General features: G+C 35.8%; 1 long non-coding RNA gene across 1 annotated transcript; it reads right to left on the reverse strand.

Annotated features, from left to right (window-relative positions):
* Positions 1-5,999: 5,999 nt before the first annotated feature.
* LOC147759536 (uncharacterized) lies at positions 6,000-7,914 on the reverse strand. Its single transcript, XR_015331349.1, has 4 exons — positions 7,563-7,914; positions 7,228-7,321; positions 6,677-6,831; positions 6,000-6,495 (listed from the first exon to the last, which is right to left on the reverse strand). It is a non-coding gene; the product is annotated as an uncharacterized LOC147759536 (long non-coding RNA).
* Positions 7,915-16,485: the final 8,571 nt, after the last annotated feature.

A 16,485-nucleotide genomic window follows, 5' to 3' on the forward strand; every position in this document is an offset into this window, starting at 1 on the left:
CAGTAAAAGACATGATTTTCCTTAAATGGTCATCATGGGAGCAGTGCCCAAAATAGGGGTTTCTTCAAATTTTGATGCAATATTACATAATGTTTTACAGCATAATGACCATCAATTTTTAATTATAAAATATTAGTATCATGGTTATTCAGAAAATGTGACAAGCAAAAGTCTTCAGGCCCATGGAACTTCAAAGTCACATATTGAAAATGCCAAAATGTAAACAAAACAGTACTGTTCTGAAATGGGTTTATTTCCATTTTTAACACTTTTTTAACATAAAACAAAATAAACATTTTACTGCCATTTTTATATGACCAACTAAGAAAATTGATGAGATGGGAAAAGTATCAATAGAACAGTGTTAAATGTCCAATTTCCTCCATTCTGAGATTCTGAACATAGTGGATGATTGAATCTGACAAACTGCAATGATATGAGTTTATTTCCATTTTTGACACTTTATTACACAATACACGATAACAAGTTTACCATCATTTTTACATAATCAACTAACAATGTTGTAAAGATGCAGGAAATGTCAAACAAACACTTTTACGTATCTTATTACTTAAATAATAAGGCTATTAACATGCCTAAGAATTAAATCTGAGGAAATCTGAGGAAATGTGAAAAAAACAGCATAACTTCTAAAATAATGCCCCGATTATGCTGATTTTCAAACTCAACCTGCGTTTTAGTAAGACTGACCATTCCTGTGAGTTTAATGACAATTGGGCAATCTGTTTTTCTTATATTGTGTTATCAATGTTGCATATATGTTGAAAAAAGTGAAAAAACAGCATAACTTCCCTTAAAATGGCCCGATCATGCTGATTTTTGAACTTGACCTAAGCATTATGAATATTCATCAGTTTTGTAAGTTTCAAGCCAAAAGGTAAAATGGTTTTCCACTTATCGTGTTATCGGTGCTGCACATATGCTGAAAAAAACGAAAAAATAGCCTAAATTCACTAAAAATGACCTAATCACGCTGATTTTCGAATTTGACCTCCGTATTATGTATATTCATCAGTTCTGTAAGTTTCAAGCCAAAAGGTAAAATGGTTTTCCACTTATCGTGTTATCGGTGCTCCATATATGCTGAAACAAGGCAGCAAAGCTGTCAAATGTACAGACAAAAAACAGGAAATAACTATGCACAAAATAGGCTACTGTCAATTCTGATGCAAAAATACATTATGTTAAACTGCAAATTCAACATCAAATTTTAATTATCCTCAACAGGTAATACCAATGTAATTAAAATATGTGACAAGTTTACACTTTGAAAATGTATAACTTCCAGAAAAAGAAATCACTTAGACTGCTTTTCCAACTCAGACTGCATTTTAGTCCTGTATTTCTTTTTTGAAAGTTTGGCAATCATAAGTAACATGGTTTTCCCATAATGGTCATCATGGCAGCAGCACCCAAAATTGTGTTTTCTTCTATTCTGATGCAATATTACATAATGGTTAACAGCATAATGACCGTCAATTTTTAATAATAAAATATACGTATCATGGATTTTCAGAAAATGTGACTAGCATGGGTCTTCAAGCCCGTGGAACTTCAAAGTCACACCTTGAAAATGCCAATATGTGAAAAATTAAAATTTTCACAAAATAACTGTTTAACTGGCAGTAAGAATTACCAAACAGACTGTATTTCCTACTGAAGCTGTATTTTAGTCCCATGTTTCTTTCCTGTAAGTTTGAGAACAGTATATGACATGGTTTTTCTTAAATGGTCATCATGGGAGCAGTGTCCAAAATAGGGGTTTCTTCAAATTTTGATGCAATATTACATAATGTTTAACAGCATAATGACCATCAACTTTAATAATAAAATATTAGTATTATGGATATTCAGAAAATGTGACTAGCAAAGGTCTTCACGCTCATGGAACTTCAAAGTCACAACTTGAAAATGCCAAAATGTAAACGAGACAGCACTGTTCTGAAATGTTTTTTTTCCATTTTTAACAATTTTTAACATAAAACAAAATTAACAGTTTTCTGCCGTTTTTATATGATCAACTAAGAAAATTGATGAGATGGGAAAAATATCAACAGAGCAGTGTTAAATGTCCAATCTCTTCCATTCTGAGATTCTGAACATAGTGAATGATTGAATCTGACAAACTGCAATGATATGAGTTTATTTCCATTTTTGAAACTTTATTACACAATACACGATAACAAGTTTACCATCATTTTTACATAATCAACTAATAATGTTGTAAAATTGCAGGAAATGCCAAACAAACACTTTTACGTATCTTATTAGTTAAATAATGAAACTGCTTACATGCCTAAGAATTAAATCTGAGGAAATGTGAAAAAACTGCATTTCTTTAAAATAATGGCCCGATTATGCTGATTTTTGAACTCAACCTGCATTTTAGCAGGAATGACCACTCCTGTGAGTTTAATGACAATTGGCCCATCTGTTTTTCTTATATTGTGTTTACAGTGTTGCATATATGCTGAAAAGCGAAAAAAAAAGCATAACTACTAAAATAGTGGCCTGATCATGCCGATTTTCTAACTTGACCTGCGTTATAGTAAGATCGATTACTCCTGTGAGTTTCATGACAAAAAGCTTATCGGTTTTCCTTGAAATGTGTTTACAGTGTTGCATATATGCTGAAAAGTGAAAAAACAGCATAACTTCTACATTAATGGCCCCATCATGCTGATTTTCGAACTTGACCTGCATTTTATGAATATTCATCAGCTCTGTAAATAAACAGCCAAAAAGTAAAACTGCCTTTCACTTATCGTGTTTACAATGAAAGTGCATGGCGCCAGTGACAGGGACAGTGACGGCAACGACGGCGACGACAGACGCAGGTGATGGCAATATGTACAGACACATCTGTACATATTAACTGTACTGTTTGAGAACAGTAAGTGACATGGTTTTTCTTAAATGGTCATCATGGGAGCAAAGCCCAAAATAGGTTTTTTTCAAATTTTGATGCAATATTACATAATGTTTAACAGCATAATGATCATCAATTTTTAATAATAAAATATTAGTATCATGGACAAATAGTAAACGTGACTAACAAAGGTTTTTAGGCTGATGGAACTTCAAAGTCACGCCTTAAAAATGCCAAAATGTAAACAAGACTGCACTGTTCTGAAATGGGTTTATTTCCATTTTTAACACTTTTTAAACATAAAACAAAATTAATAGGTTACTGCCATTTTTATAAGATCAACTAAGAAAATTGATGAGATGTGAAAAATATCAATAGAACAGTGTTAAATGTCCAATTTCTTCCATTCTGAGATTCTGAACATAGTGAATGATTGAATCTGACAAACTGCAATGATATGAGTTTATTTCCATTTTTGACACTTTATTACACAATACAAGATAACAAGTTTACCATCATTTTTACATAATCAACTAACAATGTTGTAAAGATGCAGGAAATGTCAAACAAACACTTTTACGTATCTTATTACTTAAATAATAAGGCTATTAACATGCCTAAGAATTAAATCTGAGGAAATCTGAGGAAATGTGAAAAAACAGCACAACTTCTAAAATAATGCCCCGATTATGCTGATTTTCGAACTCAACCTGCGTTTTAGTAAGACTGACCATTCCTGTGAGTTTAATGATAATTGGGCTTTCTGTTTTTCTTATATTGTGTTTACAGTGTTGCATATATGCTGAACAATGAAAAAAACGCATAACTACTAAAATAGTGGCCCGATCATGCTGATTTTCGAACTTGACCTGCGTTTTAGTAAGATTGATTACTCCTGTGAGTTTCATGACAACAGGCCTAATGGTTTTCCTTAAAATGTGTTTACAAGGTTGCATATATGCTGAAAAGTGAAAAAACAGCATAACTTCTACAATAATGGCCCCATCATGCTGATTTTCGAACTTGACCTGCGTTTTATGAATATTCATCAGCTCTGTAAATATAAAGCCAAAAAGTAAAACTACCTTCCACTTATCGTGTTTACAAGGAAAGTGCACGGCGACGACAGACGCAGGTGATGGCAATATGTACAGACACATCTGTGTCTGTACATAAAAAGTGAAAAAACAGCATAAATTCCATATAAGTGACCCGATCATGCTGATTTTCGAACTCGACCTGCGTATTATGAATATTCATCAGTTCTGTAAGTTTCAAACAAAAAGAAAAAACAGTTTTCCACTTATCGTGTTATCGGTAAAAGTGCACGGCGACGACGGCAACGACGGCGACGACGGCAACGGCGACGACAGACGCAGATGACGGCCATATGTACAGACACATCTGTGTCTGTACATAAAAAGTGAGCCATTTTTTAAAAAAAATGTGTAACACAGTGATCAGAATATATAATTATATCAGGCCCGTAGCCAGGGGGGGTTAGAAAGAACCGCCCCTTTTGCTGGAAAAAGGTCCTTTCTGGATAAAATTTGATCTAGGTACATGAAGTTTTCATGGGAAAAGGTCCAAATTTTTCGGAATAAGAACCCCCCTTTTGAAATTGCTGGCTACGGGCCTGTATATTATAATAAACACATACAGTGACAATAAAGACATACATGTGGACAGTGATCAGAATACATACAGACACATTCAATGTCTCAACAGACAATGCAAATCAAGATGTATACATGAAAGGCATCAAGATGTATACATGAAATTTTGTTTATATCAAGGTGTTTGCTAAGTGAACCCTCGCCCCCCAACTCCAAACAGTTCACATTAACCCTTGTCACCTTGAACACATTAAAACTGATTTGGATTTCAATGACCCATTTCCAAATGATAATATCCCAGTTACAATTTAAGTGTGTGTCCATGATAGGACCAGTCAGAGGGTGGCAAGGTGGGGGTCAACAGATTTCAACCAAATTCATAATATTGTTGCATATATAGGAGATATTAAGATTGAAGGCAACAATCCCAAAAGAAATCATTGGATATAATTATAATATGATATTTTATGTTTTGGCCATTTTTGGCTTGATTTTCAGCTTCGGTCAATAAAGCCACTTCATAAGCAAATATGTCAAAACTGATGACTTTTTAAAATTAATTGAAAATTTACCTATTTAAACCAGCCATTTGCCATTGAGAATATGTTACTAAATTTCAGTTTAACCCACAAACTAACGAGCCATGCCCATTTTTATGACCCCACCCCCCAAACTCACTTTTCTACCAAGCAATGTTCAAGCATTCATATCTCTCTTTTTGCAGGCTTGACAGCCATAAAATTTTATAGGGATCCTAAGCATATATTGGTCTAATCATACAAAATTCAAAAAGTGTGTTAAACACAACAGAAGATATTGAAAAAGTGCCTCAAACTTTAGCAATTTTAGCAGAAAACCAAACGGCCGAAATCAAGATATCAGTACATTTTGAGATAATACCTTCCAATAATCAAATTTAATCAAAGACTCACAGCCAGGAATTCAAACTATGCTTTGATAAGGGCAAATCTATCCAATTTTTATAAATACAAAATGGCTGCCATCAAATCTGCCCCAAAATACAGTTACCCTAATTCCTCAAAATAATCAAGAGGCCCATTTTTGCAGGTTTTTTATTTTGAGATCTGTAATACAGGATTGCTCAAATAATATTCTTTTCAAACAGAGCCATACAACTTCTGAATAAATTTAAATTACTAGTGACAAGTTATTCACCCCCCCCCCCCCCCCCCCCATTTAATAAGTTATTACTGTGCATATCCAGTATCATCAGCATTGTGTATATACCTTATTTTCAGGGAGCAATAGAGAAAAAAAATTGCAAATGATTTTTCTAAAGGTAAAAGGGAATGACTTTCTCATTTTATCAGTTTTCTCAAGTGCAACACTAATTAATCCACTTGAAATGATTTATATTGCATTTTTCAACCAATTTTTTCCTTTCAAATGATTCATAGGCTTTGTAAATACATGTGATATCTTGATATCTATATTCTTTTTCTATAAAGAAAATTAAAACAGAGTCAGCAACATACAATGACAGGAGGAGTACTTTATTTTCATATTATCAATTGGACAGTAAAAGAACAAAGCAGTTACTTTTTACAGGAGTGAAATCAAGTTATGAATCTCCAAGGTTCCAATATCACGGTCATCTTTTCCATATACTGAACACAACAGTGATGGGTAGTGTTCCACAGATTTTAATCTTATAACTGATTGGTCCCCAAGTTTCTTCTTCTGGTTGAGAGATCCAGGGTCTCCTACAGTAATGATAATTCAGCAATCTTAGAATAAGTGTGGTAACTTGAAGCAACATGCCACTATAGTTTAGTGTGACTGAACTGTCAATTGTCAATATTTGTCAATTCAATGGCGCCAATTATCCTCCTTTCCTACAAAACTGATTGAGATTACCAAGCCTAAGATGCACATTTGTTATGGGGGATTGACCCAAGGTGGCTCTGAGTCCAATAGAGGTTTGCCAGGATATCCACTACTGCGTCTACCTGAAGATGGCAGGACAGGCTGTCAAAAGAAAATGTATTTAACATATTTTAAACTCATGTTAATTGCTGTATAAGAACAATTACTAAATAATATTCTGATCAAACATATTGCATAAGTGTAAAAAAGGAAATCAAATATGCATGATTGTAGCTACCAGAATTTCAAAATAGAAAAAGAAACAAATGAAAAAAAGGTAAACCTTTTTTCTTCTCCGTGGAAGTGTTCCAGGCATTACAAAGTTGGTGGTCACATCTGAATCTGATGAATTTGCCTGTGCAATTTCAGGTGACTTTTCTATTATTGTCTGTAAGATTGTCCAGGTCAAGGTTCACATACAGGCCTAGGATGTAAAATCTGAAAAATAAACATAACATCAATAAATGCTTTACAACAACAGAGGCTTACTGTGTTCAGAATAGAAACTATCGAGCAGGATCAATCTATCTCAGCGGAGTATCACACTCGGGCTCAGTCGTTGTAATCAGCTTAATTGTCTGGCACGCCCCCTTGCAAAGCAACATGAACAACATAATGGACTGCAAAGTTTTCCTGATTTTACTAAAGTACCTTTAGTTACAAGTGCCCTGTGTAATATGTAAGTCTTGAAAATTGAAGCACAGGCAGTTAACTTCAACTTCATTGTAAACACACATAAATCTGCATAGTGAATACAAAACTAAAATATAAAAAACTGGCACAAGTAACATCCCCTAAAATGCAAAAACTTGAAACTGAATGTGTGTTACATACCTTTGATTCTGGGTAAGAAATTTCTTATGAAGCTGTCTTCAAGCTCAGTATAGTCTTTAACTGTTTGTCTTATGATAACACATGTAACAAAGCCCTAGAATTTAATGCAAAAATATACTTCATAAGTTAGCTACACAGTTAATTCTTTTCAGCATACATGTTTACCATGAAACAGAAATCAAGTAAAACTCTGTGAATTGAAATATACCAGTATGTCTTTTAAATTTGCTTATATTCTTTATATTACTGAATAATATTCAAACTTATTATTTAAACTGGTTTGAGTTTTTAGTGTATCTGATTCTAGTATATGTATGCCATCACTGATCACTTACCTTACAACAAACATCCAGAGGTAAATCGATGAGATGGATATATTGAGGAACCCAAGCCTGACAACAGCCTGAAGTGGTTCAACCAAAAATGCACATTCTAAGGACGACTAGCTGCTATGGTCATTTCTTGTTATATTCTGGAGCACACCAATCCTTCTGAGATGTATCTAAGCATCTCTAGTGCATGTTCTTCATAAATTTAATAAAGTATTATGTTTTAACACTGTGAAGACGATGTGCTTTGCTCCACAGTTGCTCCGGTGATAATCCTAGTACCCGCTATGTTGAAAATAGGTCACAGAGTTAGCATCGTTATTTTACATTTAGTTTCTACAACATAAACAAATTTAAAAAAATGTATTTTCGCTTCATAAGGTTGTCTGCAGGGCAAACATAATTATTTTAAGGGCTTTTCACAAACCTATACATGGTTTTGACTTATTAATTTAGTTGAAGAAACAGTTTAGCATTTAAGTAGTATAAAAATATTCGTTTTTAGGCCCTTTTTAAAATTGTTATAGTTCTTATTTTACAAGGTTTAACACAGATTTTATTTTACAAAATTTATTTTTCAACCCTTTTCTATCAGCACATACCAAAATTATATGGATACAACCTGCAAAAAAGAAGTTGTGTGCATTTAAAGAAGGGGAGGGGGTCAAGCATACGGAAAACATGCCTTATTAGAATCAACCTTGTGTGGTCATGACAGTGCCTTTTCAAAAAATCTGTACTGGGTATTAAAGATCTTTCCTTAACCTATCATGTGGCTTACCTATATAAATCCTTATGATGTACATGATTTTTTAAAAGAATATTTAAAATTATAACTTTTCAAGAGCTAAAAAATGCTATATTTTGGCAAAATTGCCAATAAAAGATCTGCCCCCATATCTCTAAAACTAATGATCCAAAATAAGAAAGCCAGTGGCTCACAATATCTTTTATGTTGATGATTTACCACACCAAAAATTATTAAAATCTGCTGACCCCCACCTTGCCGCCTTCTGACTGATCTGTCTGGCTTTCTCATGGACGCGCTCTTAACATATATATAGTGGCGGTGGTCACAATGGGATTGAAGAAAATCACCAGTGCAGCAATATTGTTGTTGCACTGACATGTGCTGAGGCTGCGAGGTTGAGATCATTTCGGCTTGTTACGGGTCAGAGTACCCAATGCCAGAAAAAATCAATGACAAAAGATTTAAAGAAGTTTTAATATTTTATTAAAACTAAATAAACTAATGACAAAAACAATAAGCTATTCTTAATACACAAATAAACCTATCTGAAAGCATGAAGTGTCCTGTGTGAAAGTCTGATGTGAATCTGTCGAATGGAGAGTGAATGGAGATAAATCGGCTCAAAGTTCAGTGAAAGTGTCCGATGAAATCCCACAGTAATTACGATGCAAGTTCCAGTAGAAAATATGAGTGTTGGTTCAGTGGTAAATAGGTTCCAAAAAAAAAAAAATATTCTCCTTCAAAAGTCCCAAAACAAAACTCAGTCTCCTATCATACTCCCAGCGTCTGTCTAAACTAACGCTCTCGAGATACTCATGCTCTCGCGATATGGTGATGTCATAAGCTGACCTACTTATACACAACACCTCCCCCCTTAAAAAGTTTGAATATCAATGAAAACTTAAATTTTACACTCTAAATAATGCATATATATGTCCAATTATGACACTCTTGAAAGGGCATCTGCAATGACATTGTCTTTGCCCTTAATATGTTTAATAACAATATCATACTCTTGTAACAACAAACTCCACCTTGTCAGTCTCTGATTCTTATTTGACATTTTGTGCAAAAATGTGAGTGGATTATGGTCTGTGTAGACAAGAATAGGATGTAAAGTAACATTCAAATACACATCAAAGTGTTGTAAAGCTAACAACAAAGCAAGACATTCTTTCTCAATAGTAGAATAGTTTTTCTGACATTTTGTAAGTTTCTTTGAAAAGGAAGAAACAACTCTATCTACATTGTCATCATTTTCCTGGAATAAAGCAGCTCCTATTCCTACATCACTAGCATCAACAGCAAGTTTAAATTGCCTCTCAAAATCTGGAGCTGACAAAACTGGACTACTCATAAGGATTGCCTTAATTTTCCTGAAGGACTCATCACAGTCCTTTGTCCAATTAAATATCATCCTCTTTTTTAAGAGGTTAGTAAGTGGACTAACAACAGAGGAAAAGTTTGGGCAAAATTTTCTGTAAAATCCTGCCATACCTAGAAATCTCATCAATTCTTTCTTGTTGGTAGGAACTGGAAACTCTGAGATGGCTTCTACTTTAGCCATGATAGGTGTACTTAAACCCTGACCTACTCTGTGACCTAAATACTCTACAGTAGCCTGACAAAATTCACTCTTTGCCAGGTTCACAATGAGATTTGCTTTCACCAGTATGTTGAAGAATTCACGCATAATCTGGAGATGCTCCTTCCAGGTGTCACTGTAGATAATGACATCATCAATATAGGCTCCACATCCCTTAAGATCACGCAGAAGTGAATGAATCATCCGTTGAAACGTGGCCGGCGAGTTCTTCATCCCGAATGGCATAACTTTGTACTGGTACAATCCATCCGGAGTCACAAATGCTGAAATTTCTTTAGCTCTGTCAGTTAAGGGTACTTGCCAGTAACCCTTCAGCAAGTCAAATTTACTGACAAATTTCGCACTGCCAATTCTATCTATGCAATCATCAATTCGTGGGATAGGATAGGAGTCTGTTTTGGTAACAGAATTTACTTTGCGGAAATCTGTGCAAAAGCGATAAGTTCCATCTGACTTTGGGACAAGAATGCATGGTGAACTCCAGTCACTACTGCTTGGTTCAATAATGTCATTTTCCAGCATATATTGAACTTCCTTTCTCAGATACTGAAGCTTTATTGGATTCAGTCTGTATGGGTGCTGTTTGATAGGCTGAGCATCCCCTACACTGACGTCATGAAGAGCAGCATTCGTCTTTTTTGGAATATCAGGGAAAATATCCTGGTAGTCAGTAATCAATCGGCCGAGTTCTCTACAATCCCTAGCAGATAAAACCTGTGGTGGTGACATCAACACCCTTACAAGTAGAATTAACAATTTCTTTATCTCAGTGAGCCAAAATCTCATTCCATTAGTACCACCGTCTTCAAAATACAAACCTGAATCCATTGCACATTTTTCAATAGACCCAGACGATGTAGAGAAATGCCTACTAAATCTCAACACTAGCAAGGCCACCGGCCCAGACCAGCTCCCAACCTGGGTGCTGAGGGATTTTGCAGGGTTCCTTGCGAAGCCGATTTGCGCCATTTTCAACAGCTCATTGCACGAGGGATTTGTCCCTGACGTATGGAAATCAGCAGATGTCATCCCTCTTCCTAAATCCTCTCCACCAATGTCTATTGAGAATGACTTGCGTCCAATATCACTCACTCCTGTTCTTAGTAGAGTGTTTGAATCATTTATTGTTAAGTGGATTTGCAAATACATTAATATTGACAGAACACAGTTTGGAGTAGTCAAGGGCAGTTCCACTACACATGCAGTAACTGAACTCATTCACAATTGGATGCAGGGTCTTGAACCCTCTCAAAATCACAAGAAGTATGCCAGAATTCTTTTCCTGGACTTTTCAAAGGCATTTGATCTCATTGATCATAACATTTTACTAAGAAAACTTTATGACAAGGGTGTACCTGAACTACTTGTCAGGTGGGTGCAGTCATTCCTATCCAACCGCTCCCAGAGAGTACAATATAAAAGCTCACTCTCTGAATGGCTACACCCACATGGTGGAGTACCCCAGGGTACCCTTCTTGGGCCACTGCTTTTTGCTATCATGATTGATGACTTAAAATCCAGATGTCCAGACTACAAATATGTTGACGATACTACAGTGTATGACATTTGTAATATTGATGGTCCATGCTACTTACAAAGTGCAAGTAACGAAATAGTGCTGTGGACACAAAATAACAATATGAAACTGAATGCCAAAAAAACCAAGACCGTGACCCTAAATTTTACACGTTCTAAACCAATAGTCATAAATGACACGCCAATCTGTGAGGTTACACAGTTCAAACTTCTGGGCATCCATATTAGCAATGACCTAAAATGGGGCACTCATGTGGATCATATATATAAAAAAGGCATGTGCAAGACTCTATTTCCTCCGTCAACTGAAGCGAGCTAAGCTCAGCCCTGCTGACTTAATCCAAGTTTACCAAAGTATTGTGCGCTCAATTCTAGAATATGCCTGCCCTGTATGGCATCCAGGACTAACTATAGAGCAATGCAAACTTTTAGAGACTGTCCAAAGTCGTGCTTTAAAAATAATTTTCCCTGACCTACACTATGATGAAGCCCTGAACCTGGCAAATATGTGCACTTTAGAAAAACGAAGGGAAGATCTGTGCAAAACTTTCTTTTACAAAATAACTGAATCCTATGACAAATTGAATCACATCTTAATTGAGCATTCCAATCGTCTTTTAAGATCTAACAATAGATACAAAGTGCCAAAATTTAAGACCTGGGTTGCAATCTTAATAAATTATTATTATTATTAATAGCTAATTCATGCATGACCTGCTGAAACAACCCTGACATAAAGTTTGAGCCCTGGTCTGACTGAATAGCTTTGGGGATACCTACAAAACAGAAAAATTTAGCAAGGGCCTTGACTATGGTCTTTGCTTTAATATTCCTCAGAGGTATAGCTTCAGGGAACCGAGTGGAGGTACACATTATGGTAAGTAAATACTGATTCCCTGACCTAGTTTTAGGCAAAGGTCCTACACAATCAACTAACACCCTACTAAAAGGTTCCTCAAAGGCTGGAATGGGTTGCAGGGGAAAAGATGGTATTTTCTGATTTGGTTTTCCTACCATCTGACATACATGACAAGACTTGCAAAACTCAGACACATCCTCTCTCAACTTTGGCCAATAAAAATGACTCAAAATTTTGCTACAGGTCTTATTTACACCTAAATGACCTGCCGTAGGGGTGGCGTGAGCTAAACTCATGATATCATTGCGATATACTACAGGAACCACTACCTGGTGAATAATACGCCACACCTCGTCAGGTGATGCATCAGGTGGACGCCATTTTCGCATAAGGATGCTGTCTTTGAGGTAAAAACACTCTCCGACTTTTGCTGTTTCTTCCATTGGAAGAGCTCTTTTAGTAAGTCTGACAATATCTGGATCTTTACTTTGTTCCAACAGTAACTGTTCACGACTGAGGGTGTCCTTACCCTTGTCAAATGACAAATCAGACTCAACACTAGATGCCTTCAGAGACACATCAATGTCAACTGGCACTTTGGTTTCATATGACTCTACAGGTAAACTGTCATCAATGGTTGTCATAAACGTTTCACTAAGTGAAATTTCTTTAAGTGAATCAGCTTTATCCACTACTAGAGTACCATCAGCCTCAGCCTTTTGTTTTGAAGCCATTGCCCTCGTAACAACACAGGCTGGGTACAAGTCGTCTTCATCATCATCAGAAACGACATCAGAAATTGTTTTCTCACAAACAATGGGATCAGGTATCACTTTACCACCTGCTAAATCGTTGCCTAGCAACAAGGAAATGCCTTGAATGGGAAGAGTAGGTCGAACACCTACAATAACTGGTCCAGTAGCTAAATCTGACTTCAGATAAACTCTGTAAAGAGGAACATCAATGACACCTAGCCCAACACCCTGTAATAAAACTGAACTACCAATAGACGTCTCCTCAGACAAAGGCAACACGCCCTCTAACAGCAGAGTCTGTGCAGCTCCAGTATCTCTCAAAATCTGAACAGGTAAAGCTTGGCTAGAATCACTGAGTGAAACAAATCCCTGAGACAAAAAGGGCTTATAATGATCCTCCACAGAATCAACAAAACTGGACTTTGAATCCTGGACATAAGGAGTGTCAGCATGTAACAAATCTAAGGCTTTCCTATCATTTCTTAAAGCTGCACAGGCATTTGTCTGTCGCTTTAGAGGGTCATTTTTCATCTTAAGTTTGATACATTCACCAATGAGATGACCCTTTTTCTTGCAGTAATTGCAAGTTGGGGATGACCCTACAGTTTGAGGTGACGCAAAATGACCCGGCTGTGGGGTTGTGGAACCACTGTAATGTGATGACTTGGGACAGAGAATATTGTTTTTGGGAGACTGGATAGGAGACTGAGATCTACATGTAGGTACAAAGTTTTTCTTATTGGTTAGTGTGTATGAATCCGAAATAACTGCTGCTTGCTCAAGAGTTTCAACATTCTTGTCTTCTAAATGGATTTTTAGATCTTGGGAAACACATTCCTTAAACTCTTCTACTAGAATAAGTTGACGTAAATTTGCAAAATTCTTTTCACACTTTTTGGATCTAAACCACTTATCAAATAAGTCTTCTTTCTCTCTAGCAAATTCTACGTAAGTCTGAGTTTCTATTTTCTTCTGTTTCCTAAATTTTTGTCTGTAAGCTTCTGGCACCAATTCATATGCCTTTAAAATAGCAGATTTCACCTTTTCATAATCTGAGCTTTCTGCTAAACTGAGAGCTGAGTACACCTCAGCAGCTTTCCCTACCAAAACACTTTGGTGTGGGGCATACTTCCAATGGCCATTGGAGATGTTCTGCTATTTTTTCAAATTGTGGGAAAAATTTATCAACTGATTTTTCTTGGAATTTAGGAACTAACCTAATGTTCTTTGCTGCATCAAATTCATACCTGACATGTGAAGTTGATCTTTCACTGTGCTCTAATCTTAGTTTTTCCAACTGAAACTGCCTATCTTTATCTCTTTCTTCTCTTTCTCTTTCTAACTTTTCTTTTTCTAACTGAAACTGTCTATCTATTCTTAACTTCTCCAGTTCAAATTCATACTCTGAAATGTTGGTTTCTGCCTTAACTATTGGCGGTAAATCATCAGACTTAAATATTTGTTCATCTACAAGTTTCTTCACTACTATTCCTCTAATCTCTTGTTTTTTCATGGATGATTTCACAACTAAATTGAAATGTAAAGCTATGGCAACTAACTCATCTTTTTTCAAAGCTTCAAAGTCTGCCACCGTAGGAGATTGGAGAAATTCGGTGACAGAGAATACCATGGTGGAATTGATTTCTGCTGGCTACTGTAGTAAATTTGCACACAAAAATTGCTACCGATAAGAAAATCTAAACTCCCGGATGAGCCCCCAATTCTGTTACGGGTCAGACTACCCAATGCCAGCAAAAATCAATGACAAAAGATTTAAAGAAGTTTTAATATTTTATTAAAACTAAATAAACTAATGACAATAACAATAAGCTATTCTTAATACACAAATAAACCTATCTGAAAGCATGAAGTGTCCTGTCCGATGTGAATCCGTCGAATGTAGAGTGAATGGAGATAAATCGGCTCAAAGTTCAGTGAAAGTGTCCGATGAAATCCCACAGTAATTACGATGCAAGTTCCAGTAGAAAATATGAGTGTCGGTTCAGTGGTAAATAGGTTCCAAAAAAAATATATTCTCCTTCAAAAGTCACAAAACAAAACTCAGTCTCCTATCCGTTCATACTCCCAGCGTCTGTCTAAACTAACGCTCTCGAGATACTCATGCTCTCGCGATATGGTGACGTCATAAGCTGACCTACTTATACACAACAGGCTATCCTCAGTGTGATGATAATCCAGGAAACACACCTTCAACTCTACTGAAAATAGATGATATATCATCACTTAAACTTTTTATAGACACATACAGTATAGTTACATCACAGAAATAACACAGTTATCAGGTTATATTATTTTATTAGAATTAACACATACAGAAACAACAAAGACATTGACAGTTATCAGAATACATACAAACACATTCAATGTCACAACAGACAATGCACAGTGATCAGAATGTATTCATGAAATTTGGTCTGTATAAAGATTTATCCCCCCCCCCTCCAACTCCGAACAGTTAACATTAACCATTGTCACCTTAAAATATATATAACTTGAGTGGGATCTAATTAAGTGACCCTTTTTCAAAATAATAATTTCTAAAGGTATAACATATAGCGGCAATGGTCACAATGGGATTAAAGAGAATTGCCAGTGTAGCAATATCATTGTTGTACTGACCTGTGATGAGGCTGCAAGGTTGAGATGAGTGCAGCAGTGCTCAGAGAGATGATAATCCAGGAAACACCTTCATCTCTACTGAAAACAGATAATAAATCATCAATAAAAGATATATATGTAGACACATACAGTAGTTATAACACAGAAATAACACAGTGATCAAAATATATTATTATATTATAATAAACACATACAGCAACAATAAAGACATATATAGACAGAGATGAGAATACATACAGACACATTCTATGTAGGTATCAGAATGTATACATAAAATTTTGTCCATATGAAGATTTATGCTAAGCAAACCCTCACCTCTCCAACTCCGAACAGTTCACATTAACCCTTGTCTCCTTGAAAATATATAACTGAGTGGGATCTAAGTGAACCTTTTCCAAATTAATAATTTCTCAGGTATAACATATAGGGGCAATGGTCACAATGGGATTGAAGAGAATCGCCAGTGTAGCAATATCGTTATTGCACCGACCTGTGGTGATGATGAGAGGTTGAGATGAGTCCAGCTGATCAGAATACATACAGACTCATTCAATGTCACAACAGACAATGCACAGGCATCAGAATGTATACACAAAATTTTGTCTATATCAAGATTTTTTGCTAAGCGCACAACTGCCTCCCATCCCCACCCAAATCTCAATAGTTCACATTAACCCTTTATTGTCACCTTGAGCATATCTAAAACTGAATACGAATGATATAATGGCACAATATTACAGATATAGAGATTTTTCCCCTGGTCATGTACGTACGTGTTATGT

Source organism: Lingula anatina, chromosome 10 (genome assembly GCF_051362555.1).
Source record: "Lingula anatina isolate TDL-2025a chromosome 10, LinAna3.0, whole genome shotgun sequence".
NCBI classification, from domain to species: Eukaryota; Metazoa; Brachiopoda; class Lingulata; order Lingulida; family Lingulidae; genus Lingula; species Lingula anatina.